The sequence below is a fragment of the Microtus pennsylvanicus genome, chromosome 9, assembly GCF_037038515.1.
Source record: "Microtus pennsylvanicus isolate mMicPen1 chromosome 9, mMicPen1.hap1, whole genome shotgun sequence".
Classification (NCBI taxonomy): Eukaryota; Metazoa; Chordata; class Mammalia; order Rodentia; family Cricetidae; genus Microtus; species Microtus pennsylvanicus.
Genome location: NC_134587.1, coordinates 65592212 through 65618964, shown reverse-complemented (window position 1 = coordinate 65618964; position 26753 = coordinate 65592212). Strand labels below are relative to the sequence as shown.

At 40.5% G+C, this 26753-nt stretch overlaps 2 pseudogenes; one reads left to right on the top strand and one right to left on the bottom strand.

Moving 5' to 3' along the window:
• Nucleotides 1-2226: 2226 nt before the first annotated feature.
• On the bottom strand, nucleotides 2227-3624 carry LOC142857014 (alpha-defensin 3-like; annotated as a pseudogene).
• An 11341-nt stretch (nucleotides 3625-14965) lies between these two features.
• On the top strand, nucleotides 14966-16085 carry LOC142857013 (alpha-defensin 23-like; annotated as a pseudogene).
• The last annotated feature ends 10668 nt before the right edge of the window (nucleotides 16086-26753 follow it).

The window sequence follows — 26753 nt, the reverse complement described above, 5'->3', positions numbered from 1 at the left end:
TCTTTCCTTCTTTAATCTAGGATTGTCTGTACTCTTGTCTATTTTCTTTTTCCTCTCTCTCCCAAGCCTATGTACATTTTTTTAAACATACTGTGACCCATTAAGAAGTTTATTTTTGTCTCAATCTGTCTTCATTGCATATCTGTAATCATTTTCTGACCAGAAGAGCCTTTTTTTCATGCTAAGTGGGCATGGGTAGGAACAACTCCATGGCCTTGCCTGTTGACTCTGCCCCATCCAACATGGTGAAAGTACGTTTACTGTCTCTGGGAGCCATACTTACTGCCCAGTTCCAGGGACGCGGAGGGTCTATGTAGCCATTAAGCAAACTTGTATCACTCTACTCACAAATGCTAAGTGCTCTGTAGCAGAACCTCCCAAAAGAACCAGAGCCATTCTTGCTGTCAGTACAAACCAGGAAACTGTTTCTTAAAGAAACCACTCAGTTTTTGCTGATAACACTGAGTCAGGAAGCCTTCTTTTGAAGAAGACGCACTTGCCTCTTGCACACAGAGCCCACCCGAGAAAACGCTGCTACCAAGAAATCATGCTTAACTCTGTTCTTTTGTGTCTAGAATTCCTTCCCAAGATCTGTCAGGTTTCATGTGGACATAGGTGGCCCACATGGGTTATCATTTTGTAAGCAGAGACTGCTCATTCATTCCCCACTGCTTAAACCTGAATAATCACACAGAAATTATTCATTTTAACACTGCTTGAACAACGACTCGGACATATTTCTAGCTATCTCTTACATCTTGAATTAACCCATTTCTATTAATTTATGTAACACCACGACTTCAGCAGCTACATGGCATCTCTTTAATTCCACCTACTCTCCTCTCTATATCTCTGCTCAGATTTCCTACCTGGCTTTGCTCTGCTAAGTCATGGACTGAAAAAGATTTATTCATCAACAATAAAATCAAAACATATATACAGAAGGCCATCCCCTCATCAATCAGAGGTGGCCAGTACTGCATTAAACACAAGCTGGAGGAAAAGACATTGGGCAGGGCTAACACCAAGGCTTCTGGAGGACATTCTGTTGAGCACAGAATCTCCTATACATGTGGAATTTGAGAGGTCCCTGACAGAATCCATGTGAGATATGATGTTTTAAATTCAGTATCATTTTAAACATTTCTGAGAACCACATACATGAACAACACAGCACCGCTCTATGTCTATCTTCCTTTCCCCTTCCAGTGCCTCCCAGATCCCTACACCAACTTTACTACCACTACTTTAATTATAAACATTGCATATATATAAACATGTACAAAAATATTAAAGTAATACATATACTCACATGTATGTATAACAGAGCCCACTTATCACTGTTTATATGCCCATGTGTCCAGGGCTAATTACTTAGGACTTAGGCCAACAGCTGATAATAGGACCTTATAAAATAAAAACCTTCCTTACAGCTAATAACAATAATAATAAGTACAATAAAGAGGAACTTTAGGGTATGGTGAAGACCTTTTGCAAACTATTCACCTGATAAGGGTTACTAGCCAGCATATGAAAATAGTTAAAAAAGATAAAATAAAACAGTTAAGAAAGCAAACCACTTGAAAAATGAGCTATGGATTTGAACAGAGAGTTTGGGGGGAAAAGAAATAAAAATGCCTAAAATGAGACGAGGATTCTTCAAGTCGGTATGTCTGCACTGTACAATCCCAAGTCTGACCAAATTCCAGCATGGACATGGGAGTTGGGTACAAAAGTCCTGCCCCTCGCAGTTGTTGAACTGCCAGTTGTTAGCTACTTAAGAGGAGGAGGGACCTTTCTGAGTGCATTTCCTGGCAAATTGGCCATGTGAAAAACCTCACATCTAAAAACATATGGGCAGCACAAATTGCTTCAGACTGATTTAAGAAGAAAAAAAAAAGAATGTGAACTTGGGTAGGTAGGGAAGGTGGTAAACCTGGGAAGAGTTTGGGGAGATAAGTATTTTCCCAACAGGTTAACGGGTTGTTAGAAACTTTCAAAAAACTAATAAAAATAACTAAGAACTCTAAACATGATCAACATTGTCAACAGTTAGGGAAATGTGAATTAAAAGTACTTGGGTTTCATCTAACCCCAGTCAAACAGTTAAGATCAAGAAAACAATTTCAACAAATATGAGTGGGGGTGTAAAGAAGGGGAGCCCTTACACACTGTTGGTGGGATGCAAATTTGTGCAGGAACCATGGAAACCAGTGCGGACACTTCTCAGAGACCATGAGGAAATCTCCATATGGCACAGCTGCACCGCTCCTTGGCAAACGCCCAATGACCCAGCATCCTGCTCCACAGATACTTGTCAGTCATGTGCATTGCTGCTGCGCTCACAATGGCTGGAGAATGGAAACAGCTAAATGTCCTTCAATAGAAGAAGGGATCGTGGGAATGTGGGACATGGTTCTGAGGGTGAGTCCCATGTAAAGGACAGCAGAGTTGATACACAGGAGAAGGAGCTAGAGCAGAGTCACCGAGATGTGACTTTGAACCTACCCGCTGCTCACCCTTGAATTGACTACTAACCTGTAACCAAGACTTCCTTTATAAGGGATTTATTGAAGATTCTGCTACCTGGCTCAGAAGAGTCCTGACTTAACCACATAGAAAGCATCAAAGAAACATAAAACAAATTCTTTTTCTCCAGGGAAATTTATTGGAGAAGGAAAAACAATTTAGGCTAAGTACAAGGGTAATGACCGATCATGGGGTCTCAGAACACATGGTGATCATGTCTCTGGTCTCAGCGACAACAGAATAGGTTCCTTCTGTTGCAGGTTCCATAGACACGTTCAGAACGTTTGCAGTGATTTCTACAAGAGCATGTCAAGACGCCTCGTCTGGCTGAAGAAATAAAAAACATCAGGCATTAAGTAAGGTAGCCAGAAATGTGCAATAGTGCACAACACTGTGAAGATGCAAAATACATGGTACAGAGTAGGTTTGTTTGCATTGGTGACATCACACCCAGCACCGGGACCAACTCCAAACATTGGGAAAGAACACATTTAACAAGTGTTGGTCACATGCACAACTTGACACCCATTTCGCAGTCCTTCAACTTTTAGTGTCTTCTTGACCCAACACATTCATACACTGGCATTTGGTTCCTAAATCTATTCTTTTAAATAAAAGAGTTTTTTTCCTTTCTATAACAAAATTATCTGTTGAATAGACAAAGGACTAATCAATATGGTCTATATTTTAAAACTATTCCACAGATAAATTTTTAGATCAAAAAAACTTAAAAGAAAGAAAATTGATTATAATCTTTTGACTCTCACTCTTACTTCAAAGAATAAGACAGTGAAGATCATAGAAGATCAACAGTGTTGATCAAGAGTGCCTGAATCACCCAGCTCTCAGTGGGATTCCAGGGCCCATCTTCCACCCTCTCTCAGGAGACTCCAACCACTATCACACTGGGCACCACCACTCACCTCCATATTGAAGAGCTGAGCCTTCTGGGCCCCCAAAGGAGATGGTCATACCCTGGTACTAGGCCTCTGACTGTTCATCAGTTTTAGTCTCCTCAGCTGCTTCTGGGAGAGGATCAGCCTGGGCCTGGAAGGCCAGCAGGGCAAGGAGAGAGAGGAGGACAAGTGTCTTCATGGCTGAGAGTCACCTGGAGGATGGGTGAGCAAGAGCCAGAGTGTGGTGATGGAGGAGTCAGTCTGCATTTATAGGGCTGTCATAGAAGGTGCAGAGACAGCCCTGTAGATAGAGAGGGCACGCACTGGTGGAAACTGGGAGAGACTGTCGTCCTTTGATGTTCCTGTGTTCTCACAGATATCATGGTGTTGGTCTGTGTATTCAGTGACAGCCCTCCCTTCCAGCTGATAATGATGAAAGGGCCTTATTATCTTCTCCTGTTTCCCATCTGCTTGAGTATTTACCTTTCTATGATCAATAAAGAAAAGAGGAGGGCATTTTCCAACTTTGCAAGGTCATGGAATAAGGAGTTTTGGTATTCTGAAGTTGGAGCCTGCTGTTCTTAGAAAGTGTGGACCCTGGACCAGACCCGAATGCCTGTAGATTTGACAGTCAGTTCTTTGAGTGATTCTCAGATATTACTACCCTTGTGGATTCTTTTCTTTGGAGCCATTATGGACAAAGTAAGATGGCCCTGGTGAATCAAGCTCAAGAGGAAATGATGGACAAATTTGTGGTCAGAGTGAAGCTAGAGCAGGTTGTTCTGAAGAAGCCAGTGTGACCTGAGCACACCTCATAGTATATTCCAGAAGCCTCCTCACAATCAAATCAATGATGTGGTGTAGTTCATGTCTGAGATCTTGGACTTTTTACTTTTAGGAGATTAGAATTAAAGTAAATAAATAAAACCACACAATAAAGTGTGTTACCAGCTGTTTCTCATCCTCAGCCATGCTAGGAAATGCTCCATGAAACCACCAGTATTCAACAGGACAGTTTTAGGTACTGAACTGTTACCTTTATCCTACTACTCGTGTTGTGCAAGAAAAAAAGAAGCATATTGTACTGCCCGACGGCACTACTCCTCTATTGCAGCGCCTGCACTACAGGACCATTCATGAGCCGGGCAAGGGCCTAGAGATTTAAACACACAAAGACACACATACAGAGTGGCACGGGTCATCCTTGGAACAGGAATGCCCCCTTTATTGTATCCAGGGGCAGCTTATAGAGGGATCCTTAACTGATAGCCACGCCCCAGCCAAATCCACCAGAAACCAGTCCCCTGCCATCAGGAACTCCTGATTGTCTCGAACTCAGAGCATCTGCAAGAATAACACGTTGTTTACAAGAAATTCAGGGTCTCGGGGTTCATAGCTCCCAACAGCATATCAAAGTTTTCTCTTGCCTAAATTATTCATGGTATATTCTATATCTGAATTAATTTTTACAAATCGAGATCCTTTTCCAATAGGAAGAATTTTATTATTTCTGTGCTTTTTCCAAAAACGAGGAAAACATCAATGTACATCTTTATATGGACACATGTGTAACAAAAACATGTATAACTGTATTATACAGCCTAAAAGTAACAATAGTCTTGACAACATATCTAGAAGAAGATACTGCATTACACCAGTGATACATATAAAATCATATATGCTCCGCTATTCCCACCAATAGTACACTTATGATAGCTGATCATGCTGTTGACCATCAGGAAGCCAATATGACGAACATTCCGGATACCTCAAGTGGTCTTTTAAAGACAGTCTGTCTCTCACTGGTAACTACTTTGATCGTTGTCTTATATTCTTTCTGCATCTTCAGGCCTAACCAAGACTGTTCTGCCATTATGGGAGTAGTCTATGGTTTACTGGACTGATTCTGAATCTTTTGGGTACATATAAGGAGTGATTCATGCTTCTCATTCTGTGAACCAAGAACGGAGAAAAACTAAAGTACTGTTCACTTTGAGACCTGGAAATTACATGGTACTTAGCCATGATACTGTGGGGCTTAGTCAAGAGTCTCTGGAATGTAACTGTTTTAAACAAAACCCTGGCTCCAGTGAGTGACAGTTTCAAAGAAGAGAACAGATTCCAGATACAATGTTCAAAAAGAAGCTCAAGTGATACTGCTGGCCTAGGTAGATGCCTCCTCTCTCTTATGTCTGCCTTAATATTTTTTTTACAAAAATAATCAATGTGTATTCTTTTAATATGTATTGTAGAGTTTAAACAGATTTAATTTTAAAAAACAAGTAAAACAAAAATAACACCACACATTAATTTTTAATTATAACAAAGTCAGATTTGTGTGACTTCATAGGAAACATGATAATTTGAAATTTAAGATGTCAGGTATCATTCTGAAAATACATAACATATGCAGTATATTTGTATTAGTTTATATTTATTGATTTCTAAGTGCTTTTTATCTATTCCAATAAGAGGTTTGCACAACAACCCAATAAAGTTGCTGCTCCTATTGGCCAATACTCTGTGGCTTTGTAAAGGGACTTTGAAGGGGTTAATTGCCTTACTCAGGTTAATTGCCTAAAGATTAGGCAACAGGGCTGTGACCTGATCCCTTGCACTTAACCACTACCCTATGTTCCGTCTTAACGTCTGCATTTTAGAGTGGTAACTTCTGTTACTTATTGAGATTGTTTGCAAGCTGCTAAAGCCCCTCTGGATGTTAGTGTGGTGATTTCTCAGAAAATTGGGAAACAACCTTCCTCAAGACCCAGCAATACCACTTTTGGGTATATACCCAAAGGATGTCAACCGTGCCACAAGGGCATGTGCTCAACTGTGTTCATAGCAGCATTGTTTGTCATAGCCAGAACCTGGAAACAACCTAAATGCCCCTCGACTAAAGAATGGATAAGGAAAATGTGGTACATTTACACAATGGAGTACTACACAGCAGAAAAAATAATGACATCTTGAATTTTGCAGGAAAAAGGATGGCGCTAAAAACCATTATTATGTATTCTTTAAATAAAATTGAGGTCAGGCCTGGTGGCACAGGCTTGTGGTTCAAGCACCAAGGTGAAGCAGGCAGGAAGACAACAATACCCATGCCTGAGTGGGCTGTCTAGTAAGGCCCTGTCTCACATGAGCAAACATGTCCACCACTACTGACTTTCCTGAACAAGTCCTTCAAAGCTTAAGAGACTAATTCTGATGATGAGCATATGTTTCTTTTGTTCACTGATAGTCATAAGACATGAACACTCCCCCGTCTTCTCTGGGCTTTAATAGACAGGTATCAGCTCAAAGACACTGGTTCACTCTGTGTTGAATTTATTACATGGCATATGGGAGAATTCCACTGCATTTGACTCTCTAGTTTTCTGACAACTTTTGATTAATGCGGCTTCCCCAGGCCCCACTTAAGGGATTGTTGTGCGCTACAGTCTGCAACATTATACAGTTATTACTCAGCCATCTTTTTGGTAAGGTCAACCCAACAGAGTTAGGGACTCTGTTTTGAAGGATTTTAACAGTATACCAGGCAGGTTGTCATTATTGCTTTATGAATAAAGTGGCTGTTTCTTGCTGTAAGGATTTTGATGTAGCTGACTCCACTTCTGTTTCAAATTTGGGATTTGTTTTCCACAGTTCAGCACTATTTGAGCTCTGTGTGAAGACAACAGTCACACAGTCAAGAAACCTGCTTCCCACTGCCAGGTCTTTGCTGCTTTTACCTGTGTAAACTTAGAGATCTGCCTTCCTGCAATTATCTTTTCTGACACACATTTGGTCAGTGTTTAGGGTCCAGCCAAAAGCATTCCATTTAAGACATTCCTAGGTTTTTGATCCTACTGCACGTACTGGCTTTGTGGGAGCCTAGGCAATTTGGATGCTCACCTTACTAGACCTGGATGGAGGTGGGTGGTCCTTGGACTTCTCACAGGGTAGGGAACCCTGATTGTTCTTTGGGCTGACGAGGGAGGGGGACTTGGTTGGGGGAGGAGAAGGAAAATGGGAGGCGGTGGTGGGGAAGAGACAGAAATATTAAAAAAAAAGACATTCCTAGATATCCAAAAACATAGGATTACTACATGCCCAAAGCTGTTAATTCATAGCTGCTCACATAGGTAAAAAAAAATAAACAAGTCTTGATTTTACCTCACTTAAAGATAAGAAAACTAACCTTGCATTAAAAGATTCCTAACTCCTCACTTTACCTTCACCTCAGTTTACTGATGACTTTAGTTAAGGAGATTTACTGTTGTGTCTTACTCTTAGAAAAAAATAATTAACCCTTTACCCACCACTAGGAGGAAGAAAAACCTTCACTGGTGTTTCTGATAAGCATCAAGCTTAATTAGGAGCTTGCTGACATTGAAGCTTGCTAACGTTTGGAAACAATGCTAATGGACCAAGGAACATAAGCTTCCTTTGTCTGTTTATGTAGGTTTCCTGGTTACCCATGCCTGCAAAGTTTTGTGGGTCTTTTTAGCTGGGTAAGAACAAAGAAAAAAGAAGAAGTGGGAGCAGACAGAAGCAGAATCCGAGGCAAAAATGTCCCAGAAATTAGCAAAGAGAGTAAAATGAAAATGAAGAAGAAAAAGAATATAGAAAAGAATTAAAATTAAAATTGAGAGAATTAGAGCTAAGAAATTATAGACAGTTAAACAGAACTAAAAGAGAGAACAAGGAAAAGAGAACAATAGACAGACATGGATAGTAGAACATGTTTTGAGTAGACTTCTTAACCCTCAGATTTTAGTTTTTGTGCTTGTTGTGGTATCTTTATTTTGAACATAGAGAAGAAATCTTATAGGCTGGACCTTTAAGGTTTCCATTAGTGGTGTCTCTGAAGAATGTCAGTTATCGTTGAGGATAAGAAAATGTAGTAATAAGACCCATCACTTTATATGCTTACTAAAACAAAACAAAGCACCAAAGGCCCATTCCCTTTAAAGGTCTGGGCTTATCATTAAGATGCATTGTCTACAGTATATACCAGAGCTTTAGAAGGGCTTTGAAAACAGTCCATGTGTCTAGATCAAGTCTGTTTTTTTCTATTCAGGGTTTCTACCAATTATATGTAACTTTGCGAATGCTTAGGGAGCTCCATAAGGAAAGTCCCCGGGAACGGTGATTTCACTTGCCGAATTCTACAAGAAGTTTGTAAAAGAATCAATACCATTTTTTCCAAACTGTTCCAAAGTATTGAAACGAAGGGGGTAATTTTATGGTTTTATTTTCCTTTTTCCAATATTAGTGAGAAAATATTGACTCAGACAATATGAAATGATAATGATATCCTTGTCATCTTGCTGTTCGGCAAGCAGACACTAAACACAGAACCATTGCTGGAAGCTGTGAGAACACAGGAACAACAAGGGGACTTTGAAGGGGTAAGTTCCCTCTTTCCTCATCAATGCCGCCTTTGTCTATCAGCAAACCCTGTCCCTACCTTTCTCCTAGCAGAACTATAAATACAGGACGAATCCTCATGCCACACATACTTGGCTCCTGCTCACCCATCCACCAGGTGACTCTCAGCCATGAAGACTCTTGTGCTTATCACCACCCTTCTGCTGGTCCTCCAAGCCCAGGCTGAGCCTCTCCTGGGAGCAGCTGAGGAAGCCCCTGACAAGATGCAGCCATCAGAAGAGGACCAGGCCATGTCCATCTCCTTTGGAGGGCTTGAAAGCTCTGGTCTCCAGGATGCAGGTGAACACATCCACATGATAGAGGACTAGAGTTAGAAGGCAAGGCTGGCCAAAGGCTGTGGTCGGGACAGGTCCACCTTTCTTACAACCGCTGTTAATTAACTTCTCTGGGATTTAACTTTCTCACTGAAAGTTAATTGAAATGAAAGTTAATTGAATTAAAAGTGAATTGAAAATTCAAACACTGCAGGCCATTGCATTTAAGAGATTCTCTACCTCTGAAGATTTGGTTCTAAGGTTTGTCTCCAACATACAAAGCTTAATATATAGAGAGACATAAATAACTTCTGAATCAAAATAGGTCAATTTAGCTACAGACAGAGAGCATATTTTTTTATAGGGGATAATTTTGAATTTGGGGCTGGGATGATAGCATGTTCAAGGTGTGCATGGAGGGCCCGGAGTACAGGGAAGGGAAGGCTGTTGAGCAAAGTCTCAAATCCCAAGTGACGATCCCTTGCTTTGTGTATTGACTTATGTTCACAGAGTTGTAAAGACAGCTGGATTTTAGGAAGTCACAGGCCATAGACATTTGGTTCAACACAAAACATCTCAATTCTCTTTACCATCTATGTCTGACCCAGCACTCAGTGTCTCGTGTCCTTTTTTCACTAGGTCTATTGAGGAACCAGCGGTGCTCCTGCCGATTCCGCTGTGGTCGTTTTGAACGTGTAAAAGGCACCTGTGCAAAACCACCTATATCATTCCTACTTTGCTGCCCCTGAGCATCAGGAGCAGAGATAAAACAAGGACACCATACTCTTCAAGAACTAGGAACCAACTGCCAATGTCCTTGTACTTGTTCTTGATTTTCTTTATTTGAAATAAATTCACAGCATCCTGTCTCTGTGTTAATTTTCCTGGGTACCTGCTACTAGACTCAGTGAGAGCTCCATGGAAACCCAATGCTAGAATCTTTAATGAAACCCCTTTAAACAAAATCCTGCCAACCAATACTAGAAATTCAATATATAACAGGCTGGAGAAGTAAAGTGTTAGGATAGTTTACCATCACTTCTGATTGTGTGTGTGTGTGTATGTGTTTGTGTTTGTGTGTTTTATGTATGTGTGTGTTTCTTGTCTCCCAACTCTGCATTCCCTTACATTTTTATCATTCTCACAGACAATTCTCAGCCTTCCACATTTAAACAGTGATAGCATCTCACTTCTCAGAAAAGTCACCACATTCTTCCCTAAAATGTTGGAATTTTATTGGAAAGACCCCAAGAAAACATCTGCATTTTAGAACTTGAGATTGTATTGGCTCCTTTTAAGATAGCATTAGCAGTCATACTATTAAGGATCCCTCAATAACCCAGACCCAGAAAGATGAACATGGTGAGTACTCACTTATAAGTGGATACTAGATGTAAATAAAGCAAAGGATATTGATCCTATAGTTCATGGTCCTAGAGAAGCTAAGTAACAAGGTGAACCCTAAGAAAAACATACATAGATGCACCTGGAAATAGACAAAATCACCTGATAAAATTGGGAGCATGGTGGTGGAGGCAGGAGGGAGGGCAGAGGGAAAGATGAGGGGAAAAGGGAAGTGGGGAGGTGAAGTTGAGGGAATGGTATAGTTGAGATGGAGGAAGGACAGAGATGAGAGTCAGGAAATAGATATTTTGATTGAGGGAGCCATTATAGTGCTAGCAAGAAACCTGGCACTAGAGAAATTCTCAGGAATCCAAAAGGATGAGCTTAGCTAAAACCCTAAGCAATAGAGGAGAGGGTGCCCAAACTGGCCTTGCCCTGTAAATCAGACTGATGAATATCTTAAATATCACCATATAACCTTCATCCAGATGCAAACAGAGGCAGAGACCTGCATTGGAGCACTGAGCTGAGCTCCCAAAATCCCCTTGAAGAGTGAGAGGAGTGAGAATATGAGCAAAAAGGCCAATATGATGATGGGTTCACCCACTGAAACAGTTTATCTGAACTAATGGGAGCTCATCAACTCCAGCCGGACAGGGAAGGAAACAGCATAGGTCCAAACTAGTCCCTCTGAATGTGGGTGGCAGATGCATGGCTGCAGCAGACTGCGGGGCACTGGCAGGGGCACCAGGATTTAACCCTACTGCTTGTACTGACTTTTTTGGAACCTATTCTCTTTGAATGGATATTTTGCTTAGCCTAGATATAGTAAGGAGGGCCTTGGACCTTTCCTAAAGCAATATGCCTTACTCTCTTTGAGGAGTGGATGTGGGGGTGTGGTGCGGGAGTTAGGTGGAGAGTATGGGAGGATGGGAGGAAGTGGAAACAGATTCGTATGTAAATTTTGAAAAGATAGTTTGTTTTCTTTTTTTTAAAAAAAATGAAGGTACACCAAAAGCAAGCAAGCAAAGAAAAACTTATAATACATGTAAGTCTGTCTATAAATATGAATGTAATGTTTGGATGAAATTTCTCATCTGTTTTGACTATTCTCTCTCGAAGAGCCAACAGCCATCTGACAAAAGTTCCAACACTAGGCATGAGAAACCTCTTTTGAGTTGGCAATCAGGATTTCCAAGAGAATTCTAAAACAGCACATTCTGTTGCTAGTGTCCTTGATTGTCCTCTAGAGGTGGAAGGTAAGATCCCTATTACTGAAAACACCATGTACCTCAGATGTATAACTCAGAGATCCCTACCTAGAACTGACTGAAATCTCCTCTTTGAGGAGACTAGCTTTCATGGTGTCTCTTGGAACCATCAAACTTCCAGAGGAGGGAAACAACCAACCTACCACAGCAGTCTTCCCTAGCTATGATGTCTATGAACTACAACAACCACCGTTAGGATGCAAGAGTGGCGTGCATTCCTTGGCAATAACCAACAGTTCTCTAATTAATTGGACTTGAGGACTACTCAACAAAACAGTCTGGTACTGGAAATTGAGTCAACTTCTCAGAGCTAGAGAAGTCATGGATCTTAGAGGAAAACCTACAACCACCATTTTACTAAGCCAGCACAAACCCTAACTACACTCTCAGTATTTTTCATTGTATCCATAGATAAGCATTCCATTCTGTTCAACAAGAAAACAGCTCTTTGCAACCAAGGGAGATCATTAGAGAAGAAACACAACCAATCGAAATGTAGGGATCAGTCCCTATGGGTACATCTACAAAAGTACTGGTACACCTAAGGCTCAAGGGCAGAAAGATTGGAAGAGCCAGATGATCATTGGAAATATATATCTATATCTATCTCCAAAAGAATGTCAGAAGCTACACCAATAAAGCCTCTCCAACATGACTTCCTAAGTATGAGCTGAACAAGGACGACAACAATATATATGCTGAAGTGGGTTGAGGAAAGTACAGGAGGTCTCAGCCCTACACAGAGAATTACAGGCAACTAAAGAATACATAGTGATAGAAATAGACTTCACTGCTGGAGAGCATGACAATTATTATTATTATTATCCAATAATGAATGATCATCACTGAAAACATCATGCAAGTAACATACTCACAGAGCAAGGTGTATTTATGTAATTAGGAACATTTATGTATAAGTATATGTGTATTTGACAACAATTAATGAAAACAGAGGCCCTAAATTTGAAAGAGAGATGGGAGGGATACTATGGAAGGGTTTGTAGGACAGAAAGGGAGGAGAAAGAGATGCAATTATATTTTAATCTCAAAAAATAAAAGACAGAAATTTGAAGTGATCATTTCAGAAATGCTAGTTGTGTAAATTATGGTGGTTGTGGTGATCAGTTCACAGCGTATCCATGTATAAATTCATCATGCTGCATGCATTATATACCACTTTCATCAAATATATCTCAAAAAAGCTAAGGGGAAAATAAATGAAATAGCATGTTATATGATAAATGCATTAATATTTCCATTTAAATTATAAAATATTCAACACAACATGTACCTAAAATTGATTTAATGTTGAATAATCTATGTTGCTGATTAAATGTATAAACTGTAAAGGAGAATGAAATGAGTTATTAATAATAGTATAATGAATATGACAAAAATCATGACTGCCTATACTATGGTATATATATATATTATGCACATATATATGTATATTTATATACACGTGAATTTTTCATAAGCCACATCCTCTGAAACTTATTTTCACATATGTACAATTTGTTGCCAGCAGGCTTGTTTGAGAAAGAAGCACATTCCACTTCTAAGAGCATTCTGACCCTTGGCTCACTGAGGACAGAAGGAAACAGTCTATATAATGGGATTTCTTAACTCAAGGGTGAAGAATGTGCTACTTCTCTCTATGTATGGACTGGTTATGCAACCTCATCTGAGAAAAAAACATTAAGAGCGCTATGACCCTTAGCGTACTAAGACCAAGGGAATGGTCTGTACTATAGATGTTTCTACCTCTACAATACAGGTATGTTCTATTTCTGAAGAGATAAGGACTTATTTTATTCCCATATATCCTTCTATCCACACTTCATGGTTTTCATCCTTCCTGGTAATATATTAAGCAAAACCTAGTCTTTATATACATGGTTTTATAACTATGCATATATTAGCTCCTAAGACAAGCTCAGCACAAGAGGTTCTGTGGGTTCCCAGTCTCCCCTTCTGAAAATTCATATTGTAGTCTTGATCCTTGTTTTATGGACTGAGCTCTAATATCCACAGAAACAGTTCACCGGCCCAAACCTGAAGCACATAAATACAATTTTACAACTACATGTTGCTCTCCTGGGTTGCCTAAAGTCTGAGACCCTGTTATCTCTTACACAGTGAAGCTTTGGAGAGACACCCAGAAAGTAAAAAGACACAGAGCCATTCATTCTCCAAGCAATCAAGAATGGTTGATGATGATGAGGGGAGAGAAAGACGGCACAAGGATGGTCATAGAACAGAAAGGGAAGACTGTGTCTGAAGAAAGGTCAGGAACAGTGGTGTCACAGGTTGGTGTGACAGGGATCCGGATGCCTCTGCTGCAGTTTCTACTGCTGATCATACCCAATATCCTCTGGGCTTCTCATGTTCTTGTGTTCTAAGAGTTAGGTACAATCCATGATCCTGAAAGACAAGTCTGACACTATTACTGCCTGGGGGAACAAATTCCAGATAGCCTAGGGCTGAAAGAAATCCATAAGTCAGAGCATGTGAAGACTTTTCTATCTGAGGGGGGTGGGCTGAAAGACACTCACATATTCTCTTGATGGTTACTTTCACAACTTCTCTTTATTTTTCTTTTGTATTCCCTATTCTTTATTATCCTGGTGATTTCCTTATCTCATTCTTTTTTTGTTTTTAGTTTTCTGTTTTTTTGATTTTTATTGAACTCTACATTTTTCTCTGTTCCCCTCCCTTCCTCTTTCCTTCCCTTCAACCCTTTCCCATGGTCCCCATGCTCCCAATTTACTCAGGAGATCTTGTCTTTTTCTACTTCTCATGTAGATGAGATCTATGTAAGTCTCTCTTAGGGTCCTCATTGTTGTCTAGGTTCTCTAGGATGGTGATTTGTGGACTGGTTTTCTTTGCTTTGTGTTTAAAAACCACTAGTGAGTGAGTACATGTGATACTTATTTTTTCTGTGTCTGGGTTACCTCACTCAAAACGATGCTTTCTAGCTCCATCTATTTTTCTGCAAAATTCAAGATGTTATTTTTTTATGCTGTGTAGTACTCCATTGTGTAAATGTACCACATTTTCCTTATCCATTCTTTGGTTGAGGGACATTATGGTTGTTTCCAAGTATAGCAGCATTGTTTGTCCTTATCTCATTCTTGATGTTTTCCTCCTAACTCTTATTCTTAATGTTTTTGTTGGTTCCTCAGTCACCACACACTGGGCTCCTGCTCACTCATCCTTCAGGTGACTCTTAGCCATGAAGACACTTGTCCTCCTCTCTGCCCTTGTCCTGCTGGCCTTCCAGGCCCAGGCTGATCCTCTCCCAGAAGACACTAAGGAGACTAAAAATGAGGAGCAGCCAGGGAGAGGACCAGGATGTGTCCATTTCCTTTGAAGGCCCAGAAATTTCCTCTCTTAAAGATGCAGGTGAGTGACTACTGAGAACTCAAGAACAATAGCAATGGGTTTTTGATCCTACTGCACGTACTGGCTTTGTGGGAGCCTAGGCAGTTTGGATGCTCACCTTACTAGACCCGGATGGAGGTGGGGGTTTCTTGGACTTCAATCCCTGATTGTTCTTTGGGCTGACAAGGGAGGGGGACTTGATTGGGAGAGGAGGAGGGAAATGGGAGGCGGTGGCAGGGAAGAGACAGAAATCTTTAATAAATAAATTAGTTAAAAAAAAAGATGCAGGTGAGTGTCTGTACCCAGTATGATAGAGGGTTGGAGTCTCCTGAGAGAGAGTGGAAGATGCGCCCTGGAATCCGGTCAAGAACAGTCTGACTCCCTTGGTAACTCTGTCTTGCTTTCTTCTGTTTCTTATTCATAGCAGTAACAGTGAGAGTGAAGTCAGTTGATTTTTTTTATCATGATGCTTTTCCTTTTAAAATATGCTTGGGAATTTCACCAGAATATAGAACAATATATTGAGTAGATGCTTATAGAACAAAATGAGTAGACTTAGGTATAGGAAATAAATTTGTGTGTCTATAAAAACTTCAAATCAGAGTAAGAATGCACTCAAATATGGGAATGGTTAGAAAAGGAACATTAAAATTAAAGACACACCTGAATGTATCCCATGTCCTGCTTATTACTAACATTCCTCAAGTATATTATTCATCTACAATGTTGACCATGCTGCTGGCTGTAATGTTGTCAACAAAACATGCCCATGCTGTCTCAAACATCTTCATCACCTGTATACTCTCCCATCCTGCTGACCTCCAAATTCCATTCTTGATTCTCTCTCTGCATCTCCAGCCTCAGGAAAGCACAGGATATGCTACTGTAGAAGCCGATCCCATACAATACGAGGACGCATCAGTGGGATATGCACCAAGGATGGCAAAAACTATGTGTTCTGCTGCAGCTGAGCCTGGAGACCTGAAACGAGATGAACAAGTCCAAAAGAGGTCCCTGATTACCACTGCATGTGTGTTTCTCCTTTCTTTCCAATAAAATGCTTGCAATACACTCCCTGTGTGTTTGCATTCTTTCAGAATTTGCTATAAGGCTTCATCAGGACTCTGGATATCAAGTACCCGAATCTTCAAGGAAACCTTTGCAAATGAACAGATAGTTTAGTTTTCACTTACAAAATACTGCCTCCAAATACTAACAATATTAACGATAACCCCATGGTGCAGACACAAAGTGCTCAAAAGTGAAAGCTCAGAGTGCTGATGATCGTGTCACATTTCTCTCTTGACTTTTGACTCTGCCTTTAGGTAGATTCAAAACTACCACTCTCAGCTTTATACAGCTGTAATAACTTTCATATAGCCTCTGTCGCCTTAAAAAGTGTTGAAGTTGCAATAAGCAGGCCTGGATTATACCTCTACCTTCTAAGCCTTGGGTTGTTTACAGCTCCAGAGAGAAAATTTTTACCAATATTAGAAACGTTTAGTCCTGAGGCTGCATGGGTAGGAAGGAAACAAGGCACCCCACAATCTGATGTGCACATTGTCGGCAGCACCTGTGTTGTGGATGACAGGATGTGTTTTGTACACAGAAAACTGTTCTTCACATACAGAAAGTGCATGTGCCCAATGACACCAGTGTGCTCTGCAATATACCCTCAAGTGTATATTATACACTTATAGCTTTGCTAGGCTTATTGCAGCCTGGAAGTGATTCCAAGGAAAGGGTTACTACAGAATGCTAAGACTCGGACCCCAGAACACCACACACTCCTTAAGGGAGCTATGTGTGCTATCTTAGGAAAAGAACAGTGGTGACCTCTTGGATTGTAGACTCCAATAGCACAGACATTCGATAATGAAGGAGGCATGCTGGGAGAATAGAATACCCCATCACTCTTTAAGAAGAAAGGATGCTAGAAGCATCTCACTTGGTAGTTGCCATGACAATCTGTGTTGGGCCATGACAGATACCAACTGCACCAAATGAACTGGTGGAGAGAGTATAACTCTAGCCAGTACAACTCTTTTCGCCTCAAATATCACAGAATATTGATTAGTGGTTGCAAACATAATATGCAGTTACCAAAGTCCCACAAGACATTTCTGCCTTAAATAAGTCACTTGTGTCCTGGGCAAAATAAATGGAATGACTTAATAAAATGCATGTCGTCCTTTTGAAATGTAACTCTCTGAGGACATAGATGCTCTGTTTTCAGGTACAGTTCATAACTCCAGTTAGGGTCAATCAGCAAACACATTGCCTACATATGGATAATAGTTTCTTTTCAGGTGTGTGCTTTGCCAACCTTTCCCACCATGCTCGAGTTGGCCATTTCACATCCATGCTCATTTCCTCTCCTATGTAGAAGCTGTACAGGCCAGTACAATCTCGCTTGATCACCTTTGCCTCGTTCCCAGCACATTTAGTGTCACGTAAGAAATCACTGTCCAGATACAGCTCTGAATTTTCATCTAGCAGTTTTTTGCTTTCAGGTCTTATGTCTATGTCTTTAATTCATTTTATTGGAGGTTAAGAGCCATTGGGCATCAAATCATTGGGAAGTATTCTTAATTTTTAATTGTCACTCATAATTTTGAAACTTTACCTAGAATCACAAGAGCTCATTTCATGCATAGTTTGAAACCGTCAATGTGCTCAGCACGTGTGCTGAAACAGAACCAGACCTTACAAGTCTTGATAACCAAACCTGCAAGATCCAGGTCTAACCCCAGAGCAGACAACTTCAGAAGAATCCATCTTCAGAGAGGTAGAGGCATTGTGTCCTTGAAGTTAAAGCATGAGAGTGCTGCTTCTTTTTTTCTATTTTAACATTTAAAAGTAAACACTCATTCAAGGGGAAGTAACAAAATCCAAGTAACAGGAAACAACAGCAGAGTCCTCCTCATCCTCACCAACTTAAACCAAAGGCAGTCACCAGACACACATGTGGAGGCATTTGTCATGGAAGCCGTGAGAACAATAGTGTCAAAAGAACCTTAAGGACACATCTGTTTTTTTTTTTATCACTGCAGACCCTGCCCAACACAGGACTTATCTTAGACCCTTCTCTTCACATACCGCCCCCCTACACTTGGCTCCTGATTTCATCCCCCAGGAAATCCATGGTCATGAGGATGCTCATTCTACTCATGGTCTTTTTCCTATTGGCCATCCAGATCCAGGCAAAATCTCACCAAAGAATTGCTGAGAAGGTTCTAGACCAGGACAGCTGGGAGAGGATGAGCAGGATACATCCATATCATTTGGAGGGAATGAAAGTGCTGCTCTGATAGATCCAAATGAGCGATGTCAGCATGTTAGAGATTGGGGCAGAGAAGAAGTGTGGAGATAAGCTCTGAAATCAGGTTACCTAGGGGATTTAATTACTTCTTTATTTTTCTCATTCAACAGCAAAAGCTTAGTAAATCAATTTTTTGTGCATTTTTTTCAATTTATATTTGTGACTATCACTAGATTTAATACATAGATAGATTAGTAACTGCTTTTCTCTCTAAGTCTAAATGGCTAGAGTTCATCATAGGGAGAATATTTTATTGTGTTTATTATATTTTAGTATCTGGAAGTATGTGCTTAGATATTTAGGTGATGGAAGGATGCACAAAAATGTGTTATGATAGAAGCACAAAAATAAAAACAAACAAAATTAAGACTAGTTGTTACAGGCCTTTAGTTTTGTGCACGTCCAATATTTAACATGCATATTTATTCATATTGATTGTGATTTCTCAGGCTGTTGTCATGAATGATGAATGTGGGGGACCCACTTCACCTAGCACATGTCTTACCCAGGGTCTCTTCCATCCTGCTGACTTGGGCACTAAGTGCTTCCTGTGGTTTTTGTATCCCCAGATGCGAGGTCAGTCTTGGCCTGCTATTGCAGAAAAGGGGGCTGTGGATTTTGAGAACACCTCATTGGGGCCTGCAAGTACCATAACATCATCTATAGACTCAGCTGCAGCTGATCACTACGAACAAAAAGAATAGGTTGGTTCACATGAGATGAGAACCTGAAGGATACTATTTGTCCCATACTGCGTCTTTGAGTTTTTTCCTCCTTTGTATCTAAATAAAATCCTTGTAGCCTGTTCTGTGTGGGTGTGCGCGTGCACGTGCATGCATGTGTGTGTGTGTGCACACACGCGTGCATGCAGTTATCTGTTGTCTCCAAGAAAGGCTCTGAGAACCAAGTACCAGATTGCTATAAAGAAATTCCTGACTGCAGTTTGTAGGAACATCAAGGCTATCACACAAGGCTTCTGATGTGTAATAAGAACGTTCAATGTGGTTGTAATCATTCTCATCTCTCACCCCATAACCCAGCCTCATTTAGATTAGAACCACATTCAAAGCCCTCGTTAATGGGGGAGGCAGAAAACATCATGATTATCTTCAAGTTTCCATAGTCCCAATGACCTGACTTCTCAAAAAAGTCAACATTCTCATTCTAAATGTTAGGATTTTACTAAACAGCCCAAGATCACTTATCTGCCCATTAAACCCTAGATTTGTATCAGCTCCACACAACTTTAAGTAGTATTCAGAATTGTTAGCACATGCTACTATCCACAGCCCCAGAGAGGTGAGGTAACAAGGGACTCATGGATTTCCCTGGGAGGGGGAATTAAAGAGATCTCCTGGGTAAACTGGGGGTGAGTAGGAATGGGAGCAAACATGAGGCATCAGCGGCAGGAGAGAAGGAGAAAATAATGAAATATATATCTTGATGGAAAAGGGGCATTTTGGGGCCAGGTAGAAACATAGCACAACGGAAATGCCCACATCTGCAAGGATGACCCTAGCTGACTCGTAGCAGTAAGGGATAGGTGGTCTGAACTGGTTATCTGCTGTAATCAGATTGGTGACAACCCTAATTGTAATCAGAAAGCCTTCATCCAGTAACTGATAAAAGCTGATGAAGAACTAATGTGCTAATGTCGACTTCAGCAGACTGGTGTTTGATGCCTACTGCTCTGAGAGGCCTCTAAAGACTTTCTGGGAAAACAAGAGCCTTTAGGACAGCTCTGCCACCTGCTGGCCATTGCCATACTATCCGTCCTCTTCTCTATGGGAGCTGGTCCTCCTTCACTAGAAGAGTATGGATCCTTGGTCAGTGTCTCATGCAGAAAGACATTTCAGGATGGAAGCACCCTGGAGCAGCTGAGCATAGACAGGCAGACCTGGGCTTCAATAGACTGAATTTCAGTGCAAACTTCTAGATGAAGGGCTATTGAACTGGCTTAGCTGTGGGTGTAAGGGTGGGGTGAAGAGTCAAGCACACATCAGAGATAAGACCTCAGATCAGAAACAAGTCATCCTAGAGGATCCTCTTCAACCTGGTAACCTATGAAGGAAAAGGGAGTTGCTTATCTTGTTTGTATTTGGACACTAAAAGTTGGATCACAGAAAACGGGATTCTTCAAAAGGTTAGATTTTAGGGTTTGCATATGTGTAAGGGAAGGCATGGAAATGTGGATGGGAACCACACAAAGCTCCCTTGTTCCCCATGAACCCTTTGATGATCCTCTGATCTGGGATTTCTGCTTCTACCACGTTTTATCTATTTGATGGCTGACAATGGATATTTGATGAGCAATGAAAAAATAATGATAAACTTTACTGATCTCCAGCAGCTTAAATATTTATCAACTGCCATGTTATTGCTCTCTGTTGCAACCTATTGCTTTTAGAACAGGCCAGAAACATTTTAATCCTCAAAATACATCCCACAGTTCCATTAATATATATCCATGCAATTTAAAGGTACTCATGCAATAATGGCTAAAGAGTCCCTAAATGTCTTGACTCTGCAGCAATATCAGGGATGGCCTTAGAGGGACAGTTTCTATACCCAGTGGAGAAGCTCCAGTCCTGACTCCTCGTGAACTAGGTATCTAGTGTTTTCTCAAAACAAGTCTCCTTCAAGCACAACTGAGGTCAGGCCTGGTGGCACAGGCTTGTGACTCCAGCACCAGGGTGAAGCAGGCAGGAAGACAGCAATACCCATGCCAGACTGGGCTGTCTAGTAAGACCCTGGCTCACATGAGCAAGCATGCCCACTGCAGGGACTGTGATCACTCTACTGACTTTCCAGAATGTGTCCTTCACAGCTAAACACACTGATTCTGATGATGAACACGTGTCTCTTTTCTTCGCTGCTAATCGTAAGACATGAGCACTCGCCTGTCTTCTCTGGGCTTTAATATTCAGGCATCAGCTCAAAGACTCTGGTTTACTTTGTGTTGAATTTAATACATGGCAAGAGGGAGAATTCCACTGCGTTTTTACTGATTTTGACTCTAGTTGCTCTGACAACTTTTGATTAATGCAGCTTCCCCAGGCCCCACTTAAATGACCATTGTATGCTACAATCTGCAACATTATACAATTATTACACCCATCTTTTTCATGAGGTCAACCCACCAGAGTCAGGGACTCTGTTTTGCAGGATTAGGCCAGGAAGCAAAACATGCTAGCATTATTGCTTTATTAATAAAATGGCTGTTTCTTGCTGTAATATTTTTTGCTATATCTGACTCCCTTTCTATTACAAATTTGGGATTTATCTTACACAATTCATCACTATTTGAGCTCTGTGTGAAGACGGTCACACAGTCAAAAAAACCTGCTTCCCACTACTAGGTCTTTGCTCCTTTTTCCTATGTAAACTTAGAGTTCTGCCTTTTTCCATTATTTTTTTTTGACAGGCATTTGGTCAACATTTAGGTTCCAGCCAAAAGAATTTCATTTAAGACATTCCTAGATACCCAAAACATATGATTACTACCTGCACAAAGCTGTTAATTCGTAGCAGCTCACATAGATAGAAAAAACAAGCATGCATTGGTTTACCTCACTTAAAGATAAGAAAAGCGATGACCTAAAACTAACCTTGCATTAAAAGATTCCTAACTCCCTTTTTTTTTTTTGTTTTTGTTTTTCGAGACAGGGTTTCTCTGTGGTTTTGGAGCCTGTCCTGGAACTAGCTCTTGTAGACCAGGCTGGTCTCGAACTCACAGAGATCCGCCTGCCTCTGCCTCCCGAGTGCTGGGATTAAAGGCGCGCACCACCACCGCCCAGCTTGATTCCTAACTCCTGACGGCACCTTCACTCCAGTTTACTGATGACTTTAGTTCAGGAGACATACCGCTTGTGCCTTACTCTCAGGAAAAAAATAATTAACCGTCTACCCACAGCACAGAAGAAGACAAACCTTCACTGGTGTCTCTGATAAGCATCAAACTTACCAGCTTGCTAACATTGAAGCTTATTAACATTTGACAAAAATGCTAATGTATCAAGGGCCATAGGCTTCACCTGTCTGTTTATGTAGGCTGCCTGGTTACCTGTGACTGCAAAGTTTTGTGGGTCTTTATAGCTGGGTAAGAACAAAGAGAAGAAGTGGCAACAGACAGAAGTGGAAACAGAAGCAAAAGTGTCCCAGAAATAAGCAAGATAGGAAAATGACAAAGAAGAAAAAGAATATAGCAAAGAACTAGAATTGAAATGGATTGAGAGAGAATTATAGCTAAAACAGAAGAATTAGAATAGAGTTCAAGGAAGAGAGAACAATAAAGAGTCATGAATAGAAAGAACATGTTATGACTTCTAAACCATCAGATTTTAGTTCCTTTTGCTAGTAGTATCTTTATTTTGAATCCTGAGAGAAAATCTTAAACACTGGTCCTTTAAGGTTTCCGTTAGTGGTGTCCTTGAAGAATGTCAGTTATTGGTGTGTATAAGAAAATGCAATGGGTTTCTGATCCTACTGCACGCACTGGCTTTGTGGGAGCCTAGGCAGTTTGGATGCTCAACTTACTAGACCTGGATGGAGGTGGGGGTTCCTTGGACTTCCCACAGGACAGGGAACCCTGATTGCTTTTCGGGCTGGGGGGGAGACTTAATTGGGGGAGGGGGAGGGAAATGGGAGGCGGTGGCGGGGAAGAGACAGAAATCTTTAATAAATAAATAAATAAATAAATAAAAAAGAAAAAAAAAGAAAAAAAAATAAAAATAAAAAAAAAAAAAAAAAGGAAAATGCCGTAATAAGACCCATCACTTCGTATGCTTACTAATATAAGACAGAGCACTGTAAGTCCATTCCCTTCAAAGGACTTATCTTTAAGCTGCATTAGCCACAGTATACACTAGTGCTTTTTAAGGGCTTTGAAAGGAGCTGGAGAGATGGCTCAGAGGTTAAGAGCATTGCCTGCTCTTCCAAAGGTCCTGAGTTCAATTCCCAGCAACCACATGGTGGCTCACAACCATCTGTAATGAGGTCTGGTGCCCTCTTCTGGCCTGCAGGCATACACACAGACTATTATATACACAATAAATTAATAAGTAAATAAAAGAAGGGCTTTGAAAACAGGCCATGTGTCTAGATCAAGTCTATTTTTCCATTTTGGATTTCTAACAACCATGTGTAACTTAGAGAATGCTTAGGGAGCTGCACAAGGAGAGTCCCAGGGAAGGATTGCTTCACTTGCCAAATTCGTCCAGAAGTTTGTAAAAGAATCAATCTCATTTTTCCCCAAATTTTGTTCAAAAATATTGAAAAGACAGGATAATTTTATGGCTTTCTTTCCCTTTTTCCGTTATTAGTAAGAAAATGTTGACGCAGGCAACAGGGAATGGTAATGATATCCTCACCATTGTGCTGTTCCTCAAGCAGACACTAAACTCAGAACCATTGCTGGAAGCTGTGAGAACAGAGAGACAAGAATGAGGTTTGAGGGGAAAGCTCCCCCTTTCCTCATCAATGCCATCTTTACCTATCATCAAACCCTGTCCCTGCACTTTCTCCTAACACCACCAACTATTTCCCTAAAAGAATGCCGTTTTTTTTTTTTAAAAAAAAAAAGACCCCCGTGAAAACATCTGTCTTTCAAAACTTCAGATTGTATTTGGTCCATTTAAGACAGCATGAACAATCATACTGTTAAGGATCCTCAAAAAGAAGGCAAACAAAAAATATAACACACATAAATCTCTTTATAAATATGTGCATATAGGTTTGAAGAATTTTTCTCTTCTGGGCTCACAATTCTTGCTCCAAGAGCAAAAAATCATCTAACAAAAACTCCAACACCAGGCATAAAAAGCCCTCTTTTGAGTTGGTGATCATAGTGGTCCAAGAGACTATTAAAACAGCACCATCTACTGCTGCCCTCGAGAGGTGGAAAGTATTACTGAAGACACCCTGTGCTTCAGACTCATGGTTCAGAGGTATCTGACTAGATAGAATTGGCCTGAAAGTCTCCTCCTTGGGACCAGCTTTCATGGTGCCTTCTGGTACGATGTAAACTTCTAGAGGAGGAAAATATCCAACAGTCCTACCCAGCTATGATATCTACGAACCACAACAACAATCCAAAGGGTGCTGGAGTGGCATGCACACCTTTGCAATAACCAACAGTTCCGTAATTAATTACACTCGAGGGCTTCTCAACAAGACAGAAATAACATATGGTACTAGAAACCAAGCCAGCTATCCAGGGCTAGAGAAGCCATGGATCTTAGAGGAAAACCTATAACGACCGTTTTACTAAGCCAGTACAATCCCTAACTGCACCTAAATATGTCTTTAAACCCACAGATATTTGTGGGCCTTACTCCTCATCAAGGAAAGAACTTTAGCAACCATGGAGACCATTAGAGAAAACCACATCCAATAAAAATGTCGAGTTCTGTCGCAGTGGATACATCTACAAAACAATTGGCTCACCTAAGGCTCAAGGGCAGGTAGACTGGGAGAGAGAGGTGATCAGGAAGTTTGCTATGTATATTGTGTCTCCAAAGAATGTCAGAAGTTACACCCTTAAAGTCTCTCCAAAATGATTTCCTAAGCATGAGATGAGGAAGGACAATAACAATATATATGCTGAAATGGATGGGGGAAAACCAGGAGACCTCAGCCCTGCACAAAAACTACAGGCAACTAAAAATACATAGTGGTAGAAATAGTCTTCAACAGGGAGAACACACCAATTACTTATCCAATGCTGAATGATCATCACTGAAAAAAATCATACAAGTCACATACTCACAGAAAAGGGTATATTTATGTATTTATGAATATATGTGTATGTGATAACAATGAACAAAAATGGAAGCCATAAATTTGATAGAGAGAATGAGGGGTATTATTGGAAGGTTTGGAGGGAGGAAAGGAAAGAAAACATGATATAATTATATTTTAATCTCAAAAAAATAAAAGAAAGACATTTGAAGTGATTATTTAAAAGATGATAGTTGTGTAAATTGTGCTGGTTATAGTGATCCGTCACAGTGTATACATGTACCAAGTCATCACATAGTATACATTACATATCATTTTTATCAATTATATGTCAAATAAGCTAGGGGAAAAATAAATTAAGGAGTATGTTATGTGATACGTGCATTGATATGTTTTCATGTAATGTATAAAATATTCAACATAAGATATATAAAATCAATTTGACATTAAATAATCTATGATGCTGATTACATGTATAAATATTCAATTAGCAAAAAGTGACATGACAATAAAGGAAAATGAAATGAGTCATTAATAATAGTATAATGAGCATGACAAAAGTCATAAACTTCCTACCCTATGGTATAAATATCATAGGCTCTATTTATATGATAGATGTCATATATGTATATATACATGAATTCTCGATGAGCAGCATCCTCTAAAACTCAATTTCACATAGGTACAATTTGTTTTCAACAGCCTTGTGTGAGAAAGAAGCAGCATAGAAATGTGCTATTTCTGAAGAGGTAACGGCTTGTTTTGTTCCCGTATGTTCTTCTATCTGCACTTCCTCGACTACATACTTTCTGGTAATGTATTAAGAAAAATCTTATAAACATGGTGTAATGACTATGTAGGATCTTTGCATATAGTAGCTGTTAAGACAAGCTCAGCACAAGAAGTTCTGTGGGTCTCCAGCCTCCCCTCGTGAAATTTCATGTTGTAGATTAGATCCTGCTCTAGCTTCACTCTGACCAAATCTGTCCCTCATCTCTTCTTGACCTCAATTCACCAGGACCATCTTACTCTCTCCATAATGGTCCCAAGGAAGGGATTCACAAAGAAGTCTTCTTTTATGAAAGTGATAATACCCCATAACCACTCAAAGAACTGACTGCAACCCATAGGTATTCAGGTCTGGTCCATGGTTCATACCTTCTGAAAACAGCAGGCTCCAACTTCAGAACACGAACCCCCACCCCGCGCAGCCCCCGTTCTATCAGCTTACTAGCTTAGAAAATGTTTGCTTCTTTTCTTCCCTGACCATAGAAAGGTAAATACTCAAGCAGATGGGGAACAGAAGAAAATAGCAAGGCTCTTTCATCATTATCAGCTGGAAGGGAGGGCTGTCACTGAGCACACAGACCAACATCATGATGGCAGGTGTGAGAACACACGAACATCAAAGGACAACATCTTGAGGACCACAGTCTCTCCCAGTTCCCATCAGTGCGTGCCCTCTCTATCTACAGGGCTGTCTCGGCACCTTCTCATGACAGCCCTATAAATGCAGGCTGGCTCCTCAGTCCCTACACACTGGGCTCCTGCTCACCCTTCCTTCAGGTGATTCTCAGCC